Source organism: Capsicum annuum, chromosome 1, assembly GCF_002878395.1.
Source record: "Capsicum annuum cultivar UCD-10X-F1 chromosome 1, UCD10Xv1.1, whole genome shotgun sequence".
NCBI classification, from domain to species: Eukaryota; Viridiplantae; Streptophyta; class Magnoliopsida; order Solanales; family Solanaceae; genus Capsicum; species Capsicum annuum.
The window spans coordinates 176430632-176455498 of record NC_061111.1 but is presented as its reverse complement, the minus strand read 5'-3'; positions in this window follow the sequence as shown (position 1 = coordinate 176455498).

The window sequence follows — 24867 nt, the reverse complement described above, 5'->3', positions numbered from 1 at the left end:
AGTCGTTGCAGCATCATGCATTTGACTATCAGTCGTCATATTCCTGTCACCACAAGACAGTACCTTTAGTATATCAAAATACTTATTAAAAAGTTGCAACAACTTTAAATACTTCTTGTTTCTAGTTAAACGATGAAGATTTTATGACTTCAAATCATCAGCCGAGTGATCTTTAACTTGTGATGAAGTATTATGTCTTCAAATCACTAGTTAAGTTCAAATGGAGTATAAAGCTTAAAGATTTAATCTCCAAAAATAAGCTATATAGATTCTGAAAGTAGTTATTCATTAAGATTGCTATTTTCTATGTTTTGGGTACAAGAATTTGTATAAATGAAACAACAACTTCAACACAAGTTCATGTATAAACAAGAACACTTATGAAGTTCGTTAACACCTTCAACACAAGATTATGAATAATCTATCCAAGAAGTATGTTAAATTTTAGAAAAGAGATGAAACAGAATTTTTAAGGCCAAGTCCCCCGACTTCACAGAGTGTCTTTAAGGAATAATTCCCCTCACTGTACCCAAGGTTATGGAATCTTCCTCCCAGGATAAAATAGCTTTCAATCTGAACAATAGTGGTACCTCAAATTGTTGGATTCAACAAACTCACTCAACGATTTGATTGATCACACAGAATGCTTTTAAAGATAAGAAGAGTTTGTATTTCAAAAACTTTTTGTACCAAAGCCTGTGGATGAAAGCAGGTTTTTATAGACATCAGGTGCCACTTCTGAAAGGTGGCAATGGTTCACTTAAAAGGTGAAATTTTCTAAAAAATCATGTATATTCGTTCAAATAATGTATCTTTTCCGAACAGGCATACCATTTCATGAATCAATGTGCTATTTCATTGAAGGGCTGCATCTCTTCTGAAGCATCACTTTATTTTTGCATTGCCTTTCAAAATAGTGTCTGCCACTGCATGTATGCATATAAATAGAGGACAAAAACACAGAAAAGTTGTGGTTTTCCCTTTGGTATTTTTGGATTGAATTTCTATCAAATAAACTTTGTCCAAGAAGATAAATCTCTTCGATCAATCATTTTCCAAATCCAAAGCCGAGCCGAGCGAGTGATGACAACGACGGTGTGAGGCACCACCTTGTTCTTACCTCACTATCCATGTGGAGTAAGTGCTTCTTATTATAAACACTTCAAAGTTTCCTTCTCCCACCAATGTGGGAGAATTAGTGAACTTTCCCTTAAAAGAGTACACTTTTCATTTTGGTCTCTCTTTCTCTCCACTATTTTTCCTCCATTTTCCATTCACACTTTTCATACATATTGAACCCAATTATATTTTCTAACAATATCCAAGATAATGTATTAAAATACATGACTAACATCTTCTTAACTTAAATTAATCTTCTCTAGTATAGTAATACTCCTGTTTCTATTTGAAATTAAAGACTTCATGTTTTTTAAGAACCTTCACTAAAAACATTGGTATGAAAGAAAGAATATGCAATGCTTACTTTTGAGTATGCAATGCTTACTTTTGAGTATATTTATATATTAAGGCATTTTATTAAAATCTTAGTTTTTTTACAGGCATTAATTTACAAGTCAAAAAGGCAACAAAAAGAGTGAAACAATCATCTATCCTATACTATGGCAACAGATAAAAAGGACTCATGGAAAAATGGGAGGGTTACTTGGTCAAATTGAAGTTGACAAACCTAGAAAAAAATGTTACAATTTGAATACTTATGGTTTTGAGCATTCCATTATCTCCATATCAGCCATATCTCAGGATTCAGAAGATTAGAAAGGGGCGTAAAAAATAAAAAAAATAGGAAAGTCGCTTCATTTCACACTTACTCAGAATAGGTAACATCATCCAGTTGACAGAATCCCTCAATACAGAGCAAAAACAAGAAAGTAATTCTATCCACCGGCAAACACAACTATATCAAAACAGAGCAAAAAATAAAGAGAAGCAAAAGTGGAAAAGAGAAAGACATGGAGAACCAACAAAAAAGAAGTTACTTCTGCAAGCTGAAATATTACCAAAATTGAGGCATCCAAGGTACAGAGTAGATAACCCAAAACAAGAGGCAGATAAAATGATGATTGAAAGAAGGCGAATGGCTCAGGTGGCTTAGGGTCAAAGAAGAAGAGTGAAATGAAGATCTTTTTAGGAAACCCTATAACATCGAGGGTATATGTAATAGAATAATAAGTGGGTTGGGCTGGGTGATTTTTTAGAGTATATTTTATTTTTTTCAGACTTTACTTTTTTGAATGGGTTGGCCTATATGTGTAAACGGCGAATGGTTCTGATAGAAGAGAAATGATGGTTGAAATTTTTGTGACTATTGTAATGACTTGATATGTGATATATTCTATTTTTATGTATTTTGATCATTTTTCCCCTTTTCATAGTTGTTACATGTTGATTATTTGATTGGGGGATGGTTGACACAATTCTTGATGTATTTGGGAATGACTTGGGAACATTTGAGACTCTTAGATACTCTAAAAGCCACTAGTTTGACTTTGATCAATATCTTATATTTTGAGTCTCAAATTTGGGTTACTAGCGAGGTTAATTTGGGTTCATAACATTGATTTACATTTTGACCCTTGTTATGAAAACTAATTTAAATAAGCTTTTAGGCATTTGGGGGTTAATTTGTTGAAAATGAGCCTTTTCAAAAATCAAATCTCGCCACTAAGTCCAAAATATCTAAAGTAGCCTAGTAGCATATATGATTTATTCTGTAGGGCACCAAATGAATCTTGAGGAATCAATCGACAACTTTACAACTTAGCAAAGTTGTTGATATTGCTGAAGCTGGTGCAACTACTTTAGAGGCCAAAGATCGTTTAGCGGCATGAAACCTCTTTAGCGGTCAATCGTTGTAGCCCTAAACACTAAAGCAGACACTTTATTACTTTAGCAATTGTGGGACACTTTAGCGACCATCCACCACTTTAGCGATGCCCGCTTTAGCGGCCATTGACGAAGAAACATATATAGTCTATTTTTGTGAATTCTATTATTTTGAACCTTAAAGCTTCAACAATATGCAATTTTTATTATTTTCTTCACCTTTTGAGCTCGCGTTAAGCTCCAAACTCTTGCTTTCATTAATTTTCATCTTTTATATCGTTGAAACATTCTTTTATCTTGATTTTAAAATTTTATCGGTAAAGCTTTAAAATAGTTTTTCTTCGATTTCAACCTCCTTTTCCTATGGGTTTTTATCTGTAGACTTCTATTACCTAAAAAAACTTATTTCTAAAATAAAATTTTGGTTTTATCTCTTTTTATTTTTGAATTATTTTTTTTTCAAACTCATTTTGGACCGAACTTAAATATGGTCATATGGGTTTATTACCTTGCTTTTAATGCGTATATATATATATATATATATATATATATATATATATATTATATTTGTATGTTTAAGTTGATTTTAAGATTGTTTGAAAGGAAAAGACTTTGTGCTGAAGGCTTTATGCTTAAATTTCATCACTTTGAGGTAGGTTATGGCCTTAACTTTCTTCAAACTAGATTGGATGGTTAATAAATGAGTAAAACATGCCATGAGTTGGGAAAATTAGCCATGGAAGTTATATTTCGAGATTATTTGATGTTGTGTACAAAATGAGGGTGTATATGTATTTTGTTACTGACTAGAGATATCTTATATTATGTGTTTCCCATGTGGGGGATTTATTTGGCATCATTGGACTTATTTGTACATTAAATATCATTATTATTAATGCAATGCCTGTGCAGAAGCTTGAATAGATATTATAGGCTTTACTTGAGTATTGTTTGCTTTTAGCATGATACAAATATCTGAATTAAGGATTTGATATGACATTAATGATGTCTTACATGAATGATATTTCGGTGGTATGAAATGAGAACTAATATCATAAACTACTATCCTAGTGAGTTGATTTTAAGTTCACGTATATATGTGTTGCGTGGATTATTATCTTTATGTTGATTTGGTTGTGAGTATTACATTCTCATTTCATACATACACATTCATAACATATTGTACCATTAGATGGATATATAGATAGATAGATAGTAGAGATGGTGTGAGCTATTGTTTGGGAACTCTTTTATTTGTATGTTTTGGTGCACATCCTAGATCGAATATGAGACACAATATTTGGAGATAACATTCGAGGTTCTGGTCCTCTCTTGAGTTTGAAGTAGACTCCAGATCTCTTTTTATCTTAGTTTTCTTATTTTTTCTTTGGAGACAAATTTTTTTATTTTTAGTATTCAAATTTTGTATTTAGATGCTCTTACACTTGTGACACTTCTTCTTGCGGTTCATGGTATTTTGTTAAGTCTCTCTCTATCTATCTATCTATATATACATACATGTTAACCTAATGTCGTTCTAGAAGTCTCATTATCTTGCTTTATTTACATTTTCAATTTTATTTACCTTTGTGGCAAATTGGCTTACAAGGCTGAATCTCAGTAAGTGCCATCATAACCATAATTTTCGAATTATGACAACTACTTGTAGGAAATAACTTTTTAATGAACAGGATATTTATGTTAATTAAAAGGTTATTTAGGTAATTTAACTTTTTATTTGAACTTTTTTTAATTGGGGGTATTTTAATAATTTCACATTAAAATTTTGAGATCATGGTTTTAAGGTGCTGTAAGACCCCGTAAATGTTCTAGTTCAATTCAATCCCATATAGCTTGTAATAAGGGGTCCCAAACTTAGAAAAATTTAGCTAAGTGTTAAGACTTAGAATCATTTTTAGCCTTCGTAATTGGATGATCTTATTTTCTATCCTTACAACTTAGATTGTTGAATTTTAAATTGATTTATGATTAGGGATGTCAATAGGTCATCTTGGGTGAGTTTTAGAATCTTTGGACATTATTTGAGTCATGTTTGGATGACCAAAACAGCAAGCTAATGCAATCTTGATGCGTCGCGTTGGCTATTGTATTGACAACATTGATGCGGCGCGTCATCCATCGCGACAATAACATTGACACGGCTCGTCACCTCCCACATCACTGGGTACATTTTACTCACTTAATTCTAACTTTTCAAGGGCAACTTGGTCCTTTTCCCCTTACCCGATTCAGCCAAAACACGAAATTAAACTTCCAAAAAGGCAAAATAAGTTCACTATTCACAAAATCATCTCAAGAAATAAATCCTAGTTCATGAAGCTCAAGATCAATTTCCAAGAAATCCCCAATAATCTTCATGAATTCCGTCACTCAGGTATGTTAGGTTTTGATCCTTGGGTTTCCTTCCACCCTTAGAGTGCAAGAACCCTTTTCAAAACTTGAATTATGATTCCTATGTTATGAAATAGATTATGCTCATGTTTGTGTTGTTATTTGAGTTTCAAAGTTAAGAAAATATGAGCTTTATGTTAAATGGATCAATGGGTATATTGGTTGATGTAGATCTCATGTCAAACCCTTGAATTGTTAATTGATTGTTTTAGTCATGATGCATTAACATGTTGTTCATATCCATGTACAAGGTTATGCCTCCTAAGTGTTTAAAAAAATATCTAAGTGAATGAATTATGCATTGTGATCTTCTGGTGATCTTAGTATTGAAATCATGCTATTACTATATGTTTAAACTATTTCCTTGCTAAGCTATGCCTTGCAAGTGTTTAATGAAATGTCCATATGAGTGAATCATGCATGGTAACCTATTGTTGTGTTGTTAAAGTTGTGATATGAGTTTATCAATTATGCTATCGAGTCCTAGGGGTATTTATTACCCAAAATCTAGCTGTTTACTTAGTTACAGTAGTTATAGACTAGTCCCAGTAAAGGTCAAGAACTGTAGTACTCAGTTAGTTTACAGAACTTAGTGAACTCAGTCTAGTACAGTCAGTCAACATGATCATTGTTAGTTTAGTCAAGCCTAGTACAGTCTAGTAATTAGTTCAGTGTCTATTTAGTTGGGAGTAAGATTCAGCACCGAGCGAACCCAAGTATGGGAGCATTCCTGCTAGCAGAGGGTTTGACCTTTAGTAGCAGTCCCTGTATTACAGAACTATGTAGCCAATGTAGGATAAGTCATCCTCCTGCCAGACTAGGGTTCACGCAATCATATATATATTTCATAAGTCTTCCTGCTAAATTAGGGTTGACACAGTATTATTAGTATTCCATGACAAGGTGCACCCTTCCAACTGGGGTCACAGATTGGACCCCAAATCAGTATATATAGGGGTATGTCGGTTAGATGAGCACTCCCACAGTTATTGTTTGTCTCAGTAAAGAACTTAGATAATTTTATAGAACTATGGCTATCAATTATCAGTTACTTAACCATCAGAATTCATCACTCAATTTTAGTATAATCTCTGATATATATCTATAAGAGTAGTATAACATGTTTAGTATGTTCAGTGGTTACAGTTTTGCATGTACTCTCAGCCATTTACTTCATGATGTTAATTCAGTCAGTTATCAGCTCATACATATGAACCCATATATATCAGCCTTACCTCACTTATCATACCAGTACATTCTACATACTGATGTATACTCTTTCTTTACACTATGATGTCTCATATCATAGGTTGGAATGCTCAGATTATTGACCGTACGTAGCAACTCAAGCTATCAGCAGTACTTATAGTGGTGATTCCTCATATTTCAAGGACAGAGGTTACTGTGTCCGAGCCTGCCCCACCGATGTATTAGAAATGATACCTTGGGAAGTAGTTCAGTAGTTATTTTAGTTGGAGTTAGTTAGGGGTTTGTCCTATCAATTCCATATTCAGATAGTTAGAGGCTTTCATACTAGCATAGACAGTTATTCAGTTTTTAGTTGTTATTATCAGTTATACTCAGTTTCTATTATTTTAGTATTTTGAGAACCTTATGGCATTTTTAGATTTCTTCAGCATATATATATTTTAGTATTATAATCAATGCTCATAGAAGGTACCAGTCATGGGTTAGCTTGTGGTCCTTCGGGTCATAAGCACCGTATGACACCCAGGGTGCTGTCTTGAGGCATTAAAAACTTGGTATCAGAGCCCAAGGTTCTAAAGAATCCTAGGGAGTCTGAAAGTCACATCAAGTAGAGTCTTGTGCATGGGTATGTAGCGCGCCACACTTATGGACAAGAGGCTATAAGGTATTTTAGGAAAAAGTTCCCTTCTTTTAGTGTTCATATCATGCGAGCGAGCATGAGCTCAAGTTAAAATCTCTGTCTAATTTAAATTTTCCTTCTGTTTACAGAACATTCCTTCTAAAGAAACAACAGAAGAAGAACTGGAAACCAACTAGCACCTCCGCCCATTCAGGAAGATCCCCTGAATAAGCATGTCTCCCACATAGAATTTAGATCATCTTTCACCACTCTAGCTCATTCAGTAGCATCCTAGAATAAATGCCCAGCTGCTATTTAGGCCAACCCAGTGTCCAATACTGCTGCAACTAGAATTTAAGAATTTACCCAAATGAACTCTCCTTTATTTTTAGGGTTTAAGTCTGAAGAGGACCCACAGGAATTCCTTGACATGGTGCAAAAGGTAACAACATTATGGGGGTAACCGCTAGTGAGATTGTTGAGTTAGCTGCCTATCAGCTGTAGGATGTGGCTCATACATGGTTTAAGTAGTGGAAGGTAGATAGGGGCGCAGATACAGGGCCTGTAGAATGGAAAGAGTTCACTATTGCCTTTCTAGATAGGTTCTTCCCATTAGAGTTTGGGCAATCTAAGGTTTTAGATTTCATTAACTTAAAGCAGGGCAACATGACAGTGAAGGAGTATTCTCTTAAGTTTACTCAAGTGGCCACGTATGCTCCTCATATGGTAGCTGATAGCAAGTCTAAGATGAGCAAGTTCATGTCTGGTGTGTCTGACAGTGTGGTCAAAGAGTGTAGGATCGCAATACTGATAAAGAAGATAGACTTAGCTAGGTTGATGGTCCATGTTCAGTAGATTGAGGAACATAAGACTATGGAGAAAGAGAGGGAGGATAAGAGGGCTATAACCGATAGCTTCAACTTTACTCAGCCTAAGTTAGAGAGTGGTAATCGTCCTTAGTTCCACCTAAAATCATCAGTTCCATCTCTTTCCTCAGCCAGTGCTCAAATTTAGAAATATTAATAGGGATAGAGCGTCAGGCTCTAAGTCTCAGGGTAGTATTAGCAATGCTCGAACAAATCCTCTCTGCTAAAAATATGGCAGAAATCATCAGGGTGTTTGCAGGGCTGGAAGCAACGTGTGCTTTAGGTGTGGTAAGCCAGGTCATAGAATTAGAGAATGTCCTTTTGTGGGTTCACAGAGTCATCATCATCATCCCCCAGCTCAGTCTAATCGCCCATCTAAGTAGGGTGCCACTTCCAGTGCCACCAGTGGGCAATTCCCAAATAGGCTCTATTCATTCTAGTCCTGATAGGATCAGGAAAGTTCTACTGATATGGTCACTGGTATGTTATAAGTTTACCATTTACATATTTATGCTTTGTTAGATCCAGGAGATTCTCTGTCTTTTGTAACTCCTTATATAGCTATCAACTTTGGAGTCAGTCCTAAAATCCTAACAGAGCCTTTCTCAGTCTCTACCCTAGTGGGTAAGTCTATCATATCCCGATGGGTATACAGGTACTATCCGGTTATGGTGTCTCAGAAAGTTACTTTAGCAGACATAGTAGAGTTGTAGATGATAGATTTTGACGTCATTCTCAACATAGATTGTCTCTATTCATGCTATGCCTCAGTTGATTATAGAAACAGAGTTATCTATTTTCAGTTCTTGGATGAACCTATCCTAGAATGGAGGGGTAGTACTATAGTGCTTAGAGGTCAGCTTGTTTCATACCTTAGAGCGAGAAAAATGATATCCAAGGGGTGTGTCTATCATTTGGTGAGATTCAAAGACTCTAGTTCTGAGACTCCTAATCTTGAGTCAGTTCCAGTCGCAAGTGAATTTCCAGATGTGTTTCTCGAAGATCTCCCCAGATTTTCTCCCAAAAGAGAAATTGACTTTGAAATAGACCTTCTTTTTGATACTTAGCCCATCTCTATTCCACCATATAGAATGGATCCAGCTGAACTTAAAGAATTAAAAGAACAGTTGAAGGACCTCTTAGACAAAGGGTTCATCAGGCCCAATGTATCCCCTTGTGGTGCACCAGTTCTATTTATGCGAAAGAAAGATGGTTTTCTTAGAATGTGTATAGACTACCGTCAGTTGAAAAAAGTCATAGTCAAGAATAAGTACCTACTTCATAGAATCGATGACTTGTTTGATCAGCTTTAGTGTGCCAGATACTTTTTTCAATAGGCCTCAGATCCGGCTATCATCAGCTCAGAGTCAGAGAATATGACATTCCAAAAATAGCTTTCAAAACTTGGTATGGTCACTTTGAATTCCTAGTCATGTCATTTGGTCTTACTAATTCCCCAGTAGTTTTTATGGACTTGATGAACCGCATGTTCAAGTAATACTTGGACATGTTCATCATAGTATTCATTGATGACATTCTTATCTACTCCCATAATGAACATGATCATGCACACCACCTCAGAGTAGCATTACAGACTCTCAGAGCCCATCAGTTGTTTTCTAAATTCTATAAATACAAATTTTGGCTGAGGTTAGTAGCTTTTCTTGATCATATTTTTTCTAGTGATGGCATTAGAGTTGATCCTCAAAAGACCGAAGCAGTGAGAAACTGGCCCAGACCTATTTCTCCATCAGATATCAGGAGTTTTTTGGGATTGGCTAGATATTACCAACAGTTTGTTGAAGGGTTTTCATCTATTGCATCCCCATGTTTAGATTGACTCAGAAGAAAGTTAAATTTCAGTGGTCAGATTCTTGTGAGAAGAGTTTTCTAGAGTTCAAGAATCCTCACTACAGCCTCAATATTGACTTTACCCGTGGTTCAAATGAATTTGTGGTATATTCTGATGCTTTCAGAGTTGGTTTGGGGTGTGTTTTGATGCAGAAACATAAGGTTATAGCCTACACCTCTAGACAACTTAAGCCCCATAAAAAGAATTATCCATCCCATGATCTTGAATTAGCAGCTATTGTGTTTGCCTTAAATATTTGGAGGCACTATTTGTATGAGGTGTATGTTGATGTGTTCACAGACCACGAAAGCCTGCAGTATATATTTTCTTAGAAAAACCTGAACTTGGGCCAACGAAGGTGGTTAGACTTATTGAAGGACTATGGCATAAGTGTTCTGTATCATTCCGGCAAGGCCAATATAGTGGCAGATGCCCTTAGTAGGTTGTCCATAGGTAGTGTTGCTCACGTTGAGGATGGTAAGAAGAAGTTAGTTCAGGATGTTTATCAGCTTGCCAGACTAGCTGTCCATTTGTTGATTCGGTTGAGGGCAGTGTTTGGATGTAGAATAGTTTGGAGTCTTTATTAGTGTTCGAGGTGAAAGAAAAGCAAGAAAGAGATCCCAATTTAGTTAAGCTAAAAGAGTCAATCAGAGACCTTAAAGTAGAGGTTTTCTCCTAAGGAGGAGATGGTGTGTTGCTTTACTAGGGTAGGCTATGTGTGCCATGTGTGGATGGCGTAAGACAGCAAATTCTTGATGAAGTGCATGGTGCGCATTACCCTATTTATCCAGAAGCCACTAAGATATACCGCGACTTATGGGAAGTCTATTGGTGGAGTAGGATAAAAAGAGATGTTGAAGAGTTTGTAGCTAACTGCTCCATATGCCAGTAGGTTAAGATTGAACATCAGAAGCCTAGTGGGTTCATGCAGGAGTTTAGTATTCCCACTCGTCATCAGCATGATTTGATTTGTGTTATTGTGGATAGGATGACCAAATCAACCCATTTCTTTCCAGTTCACACCTCTTATTCAGCTGAGGATTATGTCAGGCTCTATATCAAAGAGTTGGTTAGGTAACACGGTGTCCCGTTGTCCATTATTTTAGATAGAGGTAGACAGTTCACCTCTCACTTAAAGAAAGCCTTCCAAAAGGGTCTTGGTACCCAAGTCCACCTCAGTACAACCTTTTACCCTTAGACAGATGGTCAAGCAGAAAGGACCATTCAGACTTTAGAAGATATGTTGAGAGCGTGCGTCATTGACTTTAATGGCAGTTGGGATTACCACTTACCATTGATTGAGTTCATGTATAATAATAGCTATCATTCCAATATTCAAATAGCTCTATTTGAGGCTCTTTATGGCAGAATATATAGATCTCCCATTGGTTGGTTTAAGATAGGTGAGGCTGCAGTAGTGAGGCTTGACTTGGTATTTGATGCCTTATAAAAAGTACAGTTGATCATGGAGAGGCTTAAGACAGCCTAGAGCCAACAGAAATTTTATGCAGTTGTAAGAAGGAAAAATCTTGAATATGAGATTGGTGATTATGTGTATTTGAAAATCTCTCCCACGAAGGGGGTGAAGAGATTTGGTAAGAAGGGGAAGCTTAGTCCCTAATATGTTGGTCCTTATCGGATTCTGAGTCATTTCGGTAAGGTAGCTTATGAGCTTGAGTTGCCTGCAAACTTAGCATTAGTGCATCCAATGTTTCACGCCTCCTTGCTAAAGAAGTGCATTGGTGACCCAGCATTTGCAGTACCTATAGAGAGTGTAGATGTTTAGAATAGTCTCTCTTATGAGGACATCCCAGTGGAAATCCTTAATTATCAGATTTGTAAACTAAGGAACAAAGAAGTTCCTTTGGTCAAAGTTCTTTGGCGAAATCAGTCTGTTGAGGGAGTTACTTGGGAAGAAGAGGCAAACATGCTAACCAAGTATCCTCACCTCTTCTTCGTAAACTCAGAATAGGCAAAAGTAACAACCTACCTTAGATTTACATATTCCATACTCAGTTACAGTTGCATAATATTCTTATATCATTCATGCATTCATGAAACAGTTCAGTCATATGTCATATCTCTAGAATTCAGTCATTCTTCAGTTATGCATGTCAGTGTAAGTACAGTTTCTCTTAGTTCAGTTAGTCTTATTTGAGGATGTATGTTTCCAAGGGGGAGATATTATAAGACCCCATAAAAGTTATAGTTCAATTCAGTCCCATATAGCTTGTAATAAGGGCTCCTAGACTTGGAAAAATTTCTCTAAGTGTTAAGACTTAGAATCATTTTTATTCTTCGTAATTGGATGATCTTATTTTTGATCCTTATAACCTTATATTATCAATTTTTAAATTGATTCATGATTAGGGATGTCAATATGTCATCTTGGGTGAGTTTTGGAATTTTCGGACATTGTTTGGGTCATTTTAGATGCCAAAATAGAAAACCAAAGCAATCTCAATGTGTCCTGTTGGCTATCATATCGACAGTATCAACATGGAATGTCGTCCATAGCATCAACACCATCGACGCGGCGCGTCGCCTATCACGATACTAGGCATATTTTGCTCACTTAATTTCGACTTTCCAAGGGTAATTTGGTCCTTTTCTCCCAACCTAATTTAGCCAAAACATGAAATTAAGCTTCTAAAAAGAAAAAATACATTCATTATTCACAAAATCCTCTCAGTAAATAAACCTTAGTTCATCAAGCTCAAGATCAAGTTCCAAGAAATCCCAAACAATCTTCAAGAATTTCGTTACTCAGGTATGTTAGGTGTTCATCCTTGGATTTCCTTCCAACCTTGGAGTTCAAGAACCCTTTTCAAAACTTGAATTATGATTCCCATGTTATGAATTGGATTATGCTTATGTTTGTGTTGTTCTTTGAGATTCAAAGTTAAGAAAATATGATCTATATGTAAAATAGATCAATGGGTATGTTGGTTGATGTAGATCTCATGTCAACCCCTTGAATTATGAATTGATTGTTGTAGTCATGATGCATTAACATGTTGTTCATATCCATGTACAAAGTTATGCCTCCTAAGTGTTTGATAAAATGTCTAAGTGAATGAATTGTGCATTGTGATCTTTTGGTGATCTTAGTATTGAAATCATGCTATTACTACATATTTAAACTATTTCCATGCTTAAGCTATGCCTTGCAAGTGGTTGATAAAATATCCATATGAGTGAATCATGCATGGTAACCTATTGTTGTGTTGTTAAAGTTGTGATATAAGTTTACCAATTATGCTATCAAGTCTTGGGGGTATATATTACACAAAATCTAGCTGTTTACTTAGTTACAGTAGTTATAGACTAGTCCCAATAAAAGTCAAGAACAGTAGTACTCAGTAAATTAACAAAACTCAGTGAACTTAGTCTAGTATAGTCATTCAACATGATCAGTGACAATTCAGTCAGGCCTAGTATAGTCTAGTAATCAATTCAGTGTCGATTCAGTTCGGAGTAGGATTCAGCACCAAGCAAACCCAGGGATGGGGGCATTCCTGCTAGTAGAGGGTTTGACTCTTAGTAGCAGTCCCTACATTACAGAACTACATAGCCAGCGTAGGGTAAGTAGTCCTCCTTCCAGTTTAGGGTTGACACAATCATATATATATATATATATATATATATATATATTTCATGAGTCTTTCTGCCAAATTAGGGTTGACACAACATTATTAGTATTCCGTGGCAAGGTACTAATACCCTTCCAACCGGGGTCATAGGTTGGACCCCAAATAAGTCTATATCGAGGAGTGTCAGTTAGATGAACACTCCCACAGTTACAGTTTTAGTCTCAATATTCAGTAAAAAACTCAAATAATTCTACAAAACCATGTCTATCAATTATCAATTATCACCCATCAGAATTCATCACTTAATTTTAGTATAATATTAGATACATGGTGTATATCTATATGCGCAGTATAGCATGTTTAGTATATTCAGTGGTTACAGTTTTGTATGTACTCTCAACTAGTTACTTCATGATGTTAATTCAGTCAGTTATCAACTCATGCATATGAACCCATGTATATCAGTCTTACCTCACTTAGCATACCAGCATATTTCACGTACTGACACATACTCTTTCTTTGCGCTATGATGTCTCATATCATAGGTTCAGACGCTCAGGCTCCTGACCGTACTTAGAAGCTCAAACTATCAACAATAATTATAGTAGTGAGTCCTCATATTTCGAGGATAGAGTTTACTTATTTCAGTATTTCAGTAGTTTAGTAGATATTTTAGTTGGATTTAGTTAGGGGTTTGTCCCATCAACTCCATATTCATACAGTTAGAGGCTTTCAGACTAGGATTGATAGTTATTCAGTTTTCAGATATTATTATCAGTTATACTCATTTACTATTATTTTAGTATTTTAAGAACCTTATGGCATTTCCTAATTTCTTCCGCATTTATATATTTTAGTATTATAATCAATACTCACAGTAGGTACCAGTCATGGGTTAACTTTAGTCCTTTAGGGTCGTAAGCACCGTATGATGCCCAAGGTGCAGTTTTGGGGCATTATAGGTGCGCCATCAGGGTGAGTTTAGTGGGTGTGCCTCCAAGGGTAGGGATATCTTAGGCAGAGGTTTCTATTCTTAACATTGTAGGCCAATTTAGACCGCTTTACAGGGATCAAGTTTATGCGATTCTAGGTAGCCAAGTATCAAGTTATATGAGTGAAGGTTCTAGCTTCAGTTCTTCAGGATAGGGTGGTGGTTCTAGTTCATATGTGCCTTATCAGATTGAGTCATGTCATAGAAGATACTATGTTTATGAGGAGGTTGGTCATTTAGCCAAGGATTTTTCTCAATATGTGTTTGGTCCTACCCAATAGGGTTCTAAACTTTCAGCTTTACCCTACTCCTATATATGCAGTTAGAGATGGTTTGGATAGTGGTAGGGGTGGTACTAGAGAAGCCTGAGGTAAAACTAGAGAGCTCATAGTAGTGGTCGTGGGGTTGCTCAGCCTGAAAATAGATGCAGACATTTTTATGCTTTACCTGGGAGACCCAAGACAGAGGCTTCTGATATAGTTTTATAGGTATCATCCCATTTTGCTTCATATCTGCTTCTATATTATTTGACCCTAGTTCTACATTCTCCTATGTGTCTACATATTTTGCTACTGGTTTTGACAATACATATGAATCTCTCGCCATGCCTCTTCATATTTCTACCCCCGTAGAAGATTCTTTTATGGTGGATTAGGTGTATCGATCATGTATAGTGACGTTTGTGAATGTGAGACTTAGGTTGACTTAATTATCCTAGATATGATTGATTTTGATGTTATCTTATGTATGGATTAGTTAGCTCTCTATCATGCTATTTTGGATTATTATGCCAAGATTATGACCTTAGCGACCCCGGGTGTGCTAAGATTAGCTTGAAATAATTCTCTTAATTCTAGTTTGAAGGGAGTTATATCTTTTCTATGTGCTTAATGTATGGTGGAAAAGGGGTGTCTATCTTATTTAGGTCATGTTTGTGAGACTAGTATTACGCTATCACCTCCTTTAGATTTTATCCAAGTTGTTTGTAAGTTCATGGATGTGTTTTCTATGAATCTGCCTAGTGTGACTTTGGATCATGATATTGATTTTATTATTGATTTGGAGAGAGAGAGCAAACACATTTCCATTTCTCCTTATAAGATGGCTACCAATGAGTTAAAGGATTTGAAGGAGCAGTTACAAAATTTATTGAGTAAAGGGTTCACTAGAATTAGTGTATCTTCTTGGGGTGCTCCTGTCTTGTTTGTGAAGAAGAAGGATGGTTCTATGTGTATATGTATTGACTATCGACAATTGAACAAAGTGAAGGTTAAGAACAAGTATTTTCTTTCTCACATTAATGATCTTTTTGACTAGCTAAGAGTGCTTCAGTATTTTCTTAGATTGACTTGTGTTTTAGGTACCCTTCATTAAAGATTAGAGCTTTGGATATTCTGAAGACATCTTTTCGGACTTGATACAATCATTATGAGTTTTTGGTCATGTCATTTAGATTGACCAATACTCTAGTAGTGTTCATAGATTTGATGAACCAGGTATTTCGATCATATTTTATTGACTCTTTGTGATTGTATTTATAGATGATATCTTGGTTAGGTTGAGCATGTGAGACACTTAAGGATTGTACATCATAGATTGTGAGATGAAAGTTATATGCTAAGTTCTCTAAGTTTGAGTTTTGGTTGGATTTTATTTTTTTTCTTGAGTCATGTTGTGACCAAAGATGGCATTATAGTTGATCCAACCAAGATAGCGATGGTTCGTGAATAGGCCACACCTACTTCTACCAAAATTTGGAGTTTTGTTGGTTTGTTGGGTTATTATTGATGTTTTGTTGAGGGTTTCTCATCTATTACAGCTCTTTTGACCAAGTTGACTCCAAAAGGCTACCTTTTAGTGGTCAGATGCTTGTGAGGTGAGCTTCTAAAAGTTCAACGAGTTGTTGACTTTAGCCCGTATCTTGACTTTTCCCATGAAGGATGTGGGTTTTACCGTATTTTGTAATGCTTCTTGCATTGGTTTGGGTGTGGTATTGATGTAGGAAGGTAAGGTGATAGCTTATGCCTCTCGCCAGTTGAAGCCTTATGAGAAGAATTACTCTACCCATGATTTGGAGTTGTCCACTATGGTATTTCTATTGAAGTTGTGGCGACATTACTTATATGGAGTCCTTTGCAAGATTTTCTTGTATTATCATAGCCTTTGGTATTTTTCAATCAACGGGATCTTAATATGAGATAATGACATTAGATTAAGTTTCTTATGAACTATGATCTCATTATTTTTTATCAACCCAGTAAGGCTAGTATGGTGGAAAATGCCTTGAGTCGGAAGTTGACTAGTATAAAGAGTCTAGCTCATCTCTTGGCTCATGAGTTGCCTTTGGCCTTAGAGGTTCAGTCTTAAGTTAATCAGTTGGTCAAGTTTGACATTTTGGCACCCAGGTATGTATTAGCCTTTGTTGATATTATAGCCGATTTGCCCTCACCAGTTTGGTGTTGTAGCTTGAGGGCAATTTAAGATAAGGTGTTGAGTAGAAAGGCTAATGCAACATCTCTTTATTTTGATGGTGTTTTGAGGATTAATGTCCGTATTTATGTAAGGAGGTTTGGTGGATGTGTCAGATTGATTTTAGAGGAGGCTAATTGTTCAAGATATTCCATTCACCCTAGGCTAGCCAAGATGTCCATAATCTTAGGTAGCATTTCTGGTTGAGTGGTATGAAGAAGGATGTAGACGATTTTGTGGATCATTGTCTGTGTTGTCAGTAGGTAAAGGCTGAACATTTGAGATCTGGTGGTTTGCTTCAGAGACTACCCATTCATCATTAGAAATAAAAATGATTTACTATAGACTTCGTCAATGGGTTGCCTCGTACTCATAGTATTTCTGATAGAATTTGGGTCATCATAGATTGGTTGAGAAAATTGGCTATTTCATTTTTTTTCATACTGTCGAGAGGTTAACTCGTATCTATGTTCATGAGATAGTACATCTCTATGTGGTACCCATGTCAATTATTTTAAATAGAGGCTTAGTGTTCACTTCTAACCTCTAGAGGATATTACATATAGTGTTGGGTACTTAGGTTAACCTTAGCATAACTTTTCAGCCCTGATCGATAGGCAGTCGGATAGGGCTATTCAGGTTTTGAAGGATATGTTCCGCGTGTGTGTTATGGAGTTCGAATATCAGTGGGAGTAACATTTAGGCTTAACAGAGTTTGGTTATAATAATAAATACCATTTGAGTATTGATCATGGCACCATTTGAGGTGTTGTATGGAAAATATTTTCAATCTATGATGGATTGGTTTGAGACTTTTGAGGTCAGAACTTATGGTACCGAGTTCAGGTGATTCAAGGTAGGCTTCGACAACCTAAAGTAGGCAGTAGAGTTATACGAACCACAGGCTTCATGCTTTGAAGTTGGGATTGATGATCAAGTTTTCATTTGAGTATCATCCATGAAGAGTGTGGTGAGGTTTGAGAAGAGGTCAAAGCTTAGCCCTAGGTTTATCAGGCCATTTATGATACAATGGATTGCTGGAGAGGTAGCATATGAGTTGGACTTTTCCCCAGACTTTTCAGTCATTCATCCAGTCTTTTATGTATCCATACTACTATCCTAAATCCCAGATGAGTCTCACGGCTTCGTTAGGACTCAACTCAGTTAGATAAGAGGTTGACTTTTGGAAAGGAGCCAACGTCCATTTTAGGTAGGGATGTTAGATGATAGTGCTCTAGAGAGATTCCTCTGGTTAAGGTTTAGTAGAGACACCATCCCATCGAGGAGTCCACTAGAGAGGTCGAGTCCGATATGCATAGTAGTTACCTCTATCTCTTTACCAATTCAGGTACTTCCTTTGCCTTTTAGTTCAAGGAAAAACTGGTGGTTTAGCGGTGGGTATTGTAATGACCTAATATGTGAAATCTTCTTTCTATGTGTTTTGACCATTTTTTCCTTCCCCGTAGTTATTACATATTTATTATGAGATATGAGGATGGTTGGCACAGTTCTGATGCATTCAAAAATGGGTTGGGAGAGTTTGAGACCGTTAGAGGCTTAAAACCCACTAGTTTGACTTCAGTCAACATTTTGTGTTTTGAGTGTCAGATGGCAGTTTAGTCAGTTTCATTAAATTCAGAATGTCAAATTTGGTTATTAGTGGGGTTGTTTAGGTACGAAATCTATATTTTGCAATTTGACTCTTGTTGTGAAACTAGTTTAAATAAGCTTTTACGGGTTTCAGAGGTTAATTTATTGAAAACGAGCCTTTTCTTAAAATCCAACATCGCCATAGAGTCCAAAACGTCAAAAATAGCCTAGTAGTATATATAATTTATTTCTGTGGGGTCCTAAACAAATTTCGATGGATTGATTGACAACTTTCCAACTTAGCAAAGTTGATGATACAGTTGAAGTTGTTTCAACCGCTTTAGCGACCAAAGATTGTTATAGCCATAGTGGATAAAATAGACACTTTACTACTTTAGCGAGTATTGCTTTAGCAATTCTGGGTCGCTTTAGCGAAGCTCATCCATGGAGGTCTCACCACTTTAGCGGTCATTTAGCCGCGAAGCAACCATCACTAGAGCAATATATATAGTCCATTTTTTTGAATTCCACTATTTTTGGACCTCAAGGATTTGAGAATAGAAAATTTGAGGGTTTTCTTCATCATTTGAGCTTGGGTAAGTTCCAAACTCTTGTTTTCATTAATTCCCATCGATTATATTTTTGAAAACACTCTTTAATCTCAATTTTAAAATGATTTTTTGAGGTTTTGCTGGTAAATCTTAAAAATGATTTTTCTTCAATTCTAACCTTGTTTTGAAAAAAATTTTGCTTGGATTTTTAACTGTAGACTTATATAACCTTGGGGAACTGGTTTCTAAATATAATTCCTGTTTTAGACCTTTTATTTTTGAAATCGTGTTTTCGAACCCATTTTGGACCCATATTAAATATGGCCAATATGGGTATTATTAACTTTCTTTTAGTGCGTGGACGTTATTTGTATGTTTTAGTTGATTACGAGATCACTCAGAAGGTGGAAGACTTCATGTTGAAGGTTTTAGGTTTGGACTTTATCACTTTGAGGTAGGTTATGGGTTAACTTTCTTCAAACTGAGTTGGGTAGTTAATAAATGTGTAAATCATGCTATGAGTTTGGGAAATTAGCCATGGGAGTTGTATTTTGAGATTATTTGATGTTGTGTGTCGTGTGGAGGATTATAGCTTCTTATTGTTGACCAGAGATATCTTATATTACGTGTTGCTCATGCATGGGCTTTATTGATATCATTGGTCTTATTTGTGCATTAAAGGCAATTATTATTAATATGATGCATGTGCAGGGGATTGGATAGATATTATAGGCCTTATTTGACCATTAACTTTCTTTATCATGATAGAAATACCCAAATTAGGAGTTTGATATGATATTAATTATGTCCTACATGACTTTTATTCCGATAGTGCCAAATGAGAATTGATATCATGAATTATTAGCCTATTAATTTGATTCTAACCTCATTGTATTAAATGGATTATTATCTTCATGTTGATTTGGTTGTGAGTATTACGTCCTCATTTCATACATATACATTCATGAGATATTGGTACCATCGAGAAACATTAATGTGAAAGAGAAATAAGACTTTTTATGAAAACTCTTGATCCGTGAAAAATAGCCGGAGTGGTGATTTTCACACTTTACAAAACCCTTTCGCCGTGAGTACTAGATGGAGAAGGAAGTTCAGAATTGAGGTCGTATACGGGTTGTGGATCCTCCCATGGGTCCTATCTTGGGAGCACTAAGACTCAATAGGTGTATACAAGAAGTCATGCAGTGATTTTCAATCATTCATCATGATCCCATCTTCATTGCATTGCATTACATATGCATTTTCATGTTCCTTTACATACTCAATGTGTATTTAGTCTCTGTATGCATTTATTATGTATTTTTTTTGTTCCTTATACATATATATATTAGTACTGTTAGTAGAGGCGGTTGAGCTACTTTTTGGGAACTTTACTAATTGCATGTTACATGCTCATAGTATCTCTTACTTGTATTATTTTTTATTTTGCTCTATCGGTATTTAATACCTACTGAGTACAAGTGTACCATATTCACCCTTATTGTGCCCTTTCGGTGCAGATTCTAACTTGAGAACAAGACATGGTAGCTGATTTATGCGATTTGGAGCTGACATTCAAGGTACTAGGACACTCTTGGGTGCAAGCTCCAAATATCTTCTTATCTCAGTTGTCTTGATTTTATTTATTGATATACTTATCTATTTTCAGTTTTCGAATATTGTATTTAGATATTCTTATACTTGTGACACTTTTTCTTGGGGTTTATGGTGTTTTATTCAGGCTAGTGCTATATATACACACACATTTATGTGTTGACCTAACTTTGTTCTAGAAATCTTGTTATCTTGCTTTATTTACAATTTTTATTTTCTTTTTCTTTTTGGGCAATTGACTTACTTACAAGGCTGGATCTTGATAAGTGCCATCATAACCTCAACTTAGGGTTATGACAACTATTTTTAGGAAATACAATTTTAAATAAACAGGATATTTATGGGAATTAAAAGGTTATATTGATAATTTAACTTTTTGATTGGGCATTTTTTAAATTGCACGTATTTTAGTAATTTCACGTTAAAATTTTTGAGTTCAAAACTTTAAGGTTATTGGGATATTATTGTCACGAACCGAGGCTACCCCCTAGTCGTGACAATGGTGCTTACGGTCACAAATGACCACAAGCCAACCCATGAGATGGTACCTGCTATGAGCACTAAATAAAATAACAATAGTATACTTGTGCGGAAGATAGTCTGTTGAATGTAATACTAATCTGAATAGTGAAAATAAGGTTCAACCACAAGTCTGATAAAAATTCTGAAAATCTCACTGTCTATTTAAAACACATGTGAACAAGGAAAAGATCAATAAGCTAAAAACTATCTAACTGATTATTTAATTGTCTGAAAAACCTTTAAGACTGACTGAGGGGTAGATGGGATAATCCCCCATCTAAATCTGACTGACTGAATGTAATGAGCTACTAAAATAATTGAAATAATCAATTCTACCCTCGATGGATGAGGACTCACCACTACTGCTGCTGAGTACGCTGAATTGTCTAATCACGGTCAGGAAATTGAGCATCCAAACCTATGATATATGATATAATAGCGCAAAGAAGAGTATGTGATCGATACTTTGAATGTACTGGTATATGAGATGAGGAAATGACTGAAATACATGGGGTAACTATGCATGAATATGTAAGAACCTGAGAATTCAAGACTAAGTGTATATCTGTTATGTTACTGAGATAATCTGTAATTTGAAAGACCGAATGCTGTAAAATTAAATATCTGAAAGTCTATACACTTATTCAAGCAACACTGAACTGAAGATACACCGAATACTGTACTGAGACTATAGGAGCTAGCTACAACTAACATGCCTCAATCTGAACTATCGGGGTCCAACCTGTAACCCCAGTTGGAAGGATACTGACAAGGGTACTAACACTGATTGACGATGTGGATCCCCAAGGTTGATGTCCTGTAAGATGAGGGTGTCATGCCTAATTTATGGGGGACCTCTCGAAATCCATGATAGCATTGCAGATCTGGAACTTAGGGACTACTACTACTGTCTCATGCCTAATTGATAGGGGGATATACTATCCCTACATTCACTTGGTGGTAAGGGTTACTCCCAACTAAATGACACTGTTACTGGACTGACTGTGTTAAACTTAACTAAACATGATTTCATAACTTATAATGCTCATCATGATTACATCAACTGAGTAAATCATAGAATTCATGGTTTAATTGAATCATGACTGAAATGATCTGACGCATGTAAAAATACTTAGGTATTGGGTATTCATAACCCACCTGCACTGAATGATCACTGAATGAAATAACAAGCTTAAAACTGTAGTAAAGGATCATGGTTCAAAACCCATAAGCATAGACATTCCATCAAACATGTGGGGATCATGAATTTAAACATGAGAATGCTTTAAATAGGGGAAAGAAATGTGATTACATGACCGAAGTCATAAAGTTGCGGATTTAACATGGAATTCACTTGAATAAAGCATGAGAAACTCAAATTCATAGCATAAGGAATTCAAAATCTTGCATAGAATCATACATGGGCTGAATTAAATTAAAATCACCATGAAAACATGGTTTTAAACCCATCTTAAGCAATATAAACTACCTTAATAATAGAAAAATTCATTCTTTAATTGAATTCATGGTGAAAAGAGCCCATGAATGAACACCCTACATACCATAAATTTTAACTTGAAAGAGAAACACCAATCTTAATGCTTTCTTGAAGGTTTTTGAACTTGGGGAACTTGAATTCTTGATTTCATGGGGATAAAGAAATTGAATTTGTGTTCTTGGGGAAAGAAAATGGTTTTCTTGGAGGATAATTAGAGAAGAAGGGCAAAATTATGCCCTAACGAATGCCCAAGTCATGTTATGAATGATTGGGTTGAGGGGAAAAAGACCCAATTGCCCCTCTGACATTTAAATTTGTAACTGAACGTAACAAATTTACCGCGACGCGGTCTTATCAATATAGTGCATTTCCCTTATCGCAACGCAGTCTACATGCCATTGGGACTAATGCTGTATCGCAGGCTTATCGCGGTAACCCACTAGTTTCATGATCCAAACATGACCCAAAACCCACCCAAAAAATATAAAACTTCTCTGATACATGCCTCTTACATCCCTAAACATGAATTAACTTAAAAACCAACATCTCGGGGCTGGGAAGACCAAGTTAAAAATTCTTCAAGTTTATGCATGCAACTAGAAGCTGAACTGAGCTAAGAACAGTACAGGTATTACAATGTACATTCAAAGTAATGACGTATACTCTTTCTTTTGCACTATGATGTCTCATATCATATGTTCAGATGCACGGGCTCCTGATCATACTTAGCAGCTCAGGTTATCAGTAGCACTTATAGTGGTGAGTCCTCATATTTTGAGGATAGAGTTATTTATTTCAGTATTCCAGCAATTTAGTATGTTCAATAGTCAGAGTTAGTTGGGTCTTGTCCCATCAACTCCATATTCAGATAGTTAGAGACTTTTGGACTAAGACTATTTTAGACAGACGTTTAGTTTTTTAGTATTATTATTAGTATTCAATATTTGTTTTCAGTTTATGAACCTTATGGCAATTTCAGCCTAACTTTTGCATATATTTTTAGTATTATTATTCAGTGCTCACAGTAAGTACCAGTCATGGGTTAGCTTGTGGTCCTTTGAGATTGTAAGCATCGTGTGACGCCCAAGGTACAGTCTCAGGGCATTACAAACATGGTATTAGATCTTAAGGTTCAACAGAGTCCTAAAGAATCTGAAAGCCGCGTCAAGTAAAGTCTTTTGCGTAGGTATATATCGCACCACACTTATAGACAAGAGGCTATGAGGCTTTTTTAGGAAAAGTTCCCTTCTTTCAGTATTCATATCATACGAATGAGAATGAGCTCTAGTTAAACTCTTTGTCTAATCCAATTTTCCCTTCTGTTTATAGAACTAGCCTTCCAAAAAGACTAACATAAGAAGAACTAGAAACCAGCCAGCACCCCCGCCCATTCAGGAAGATCCCCTGAATAAGCAGGTTTCTCATAAAGAATTTAGAGCAGCTTTTACCACTCTATCTTATTCTGTGGTAGCCCAGAACAAACACGCAACTACTATTTAGGCCAACCCAGTGGCCAATACGGCTGCAACTAGAATTCAAGACTTCACCCACATGAACCCTCCTTCATTTATAGGGTCTAAGTTTGAAGACGACCACAACAATTATTTAACAAGGTGCAAAAGGTCACAAATATTATGGGGGTAACTGCTAGTGAGAGTGCTGAGTTAGCTTCATATTAGTTGTAGGATGTGGTTCATACATGGTTTAAGCAATGGAAGGTAGATAGGTCCATAGATGTAGGGCCTATAGAATGGGAGGAGTTTGCTACTACCTTTATAGATAGGTTATTCCCATTGGAGGTGAGGGAAGCTAAGGTGTTAGAATTTATTAACTTGAAGCAGGGCAGCATCATAGTGAAGAAGTATTCTCTCAAGTTTACTCCATTAGCCAAATATGCTCCTCATGTGGTAGTTGATAGCAGATCTAAGATAAATAAGTTCATGTCAGACAGTGTGGTCAAGAAGTGTAGGACCACAATGCTAATTAAGGAGATGGACTTGGCCAGCTTAATAGTCCATGCTCAGAAGATAGAGAAGTAAAAGACTAAGGAGAAAGAGAGAGAAAGAAAGAGGGATAGAACAGGTAGCTTTAATTTTGCTCAGCCTAAGTCAGAAGGTGGTAACCGCTCTTAATTCCACCTGAAATCTTCAATTCCAGCTCTGTCCTCAGCCATTTCTCTAGTACCTAAGTTCAGAAATGGTAATAAGGATAGGGCTCCAAGCTCTAAATCTCAGGGT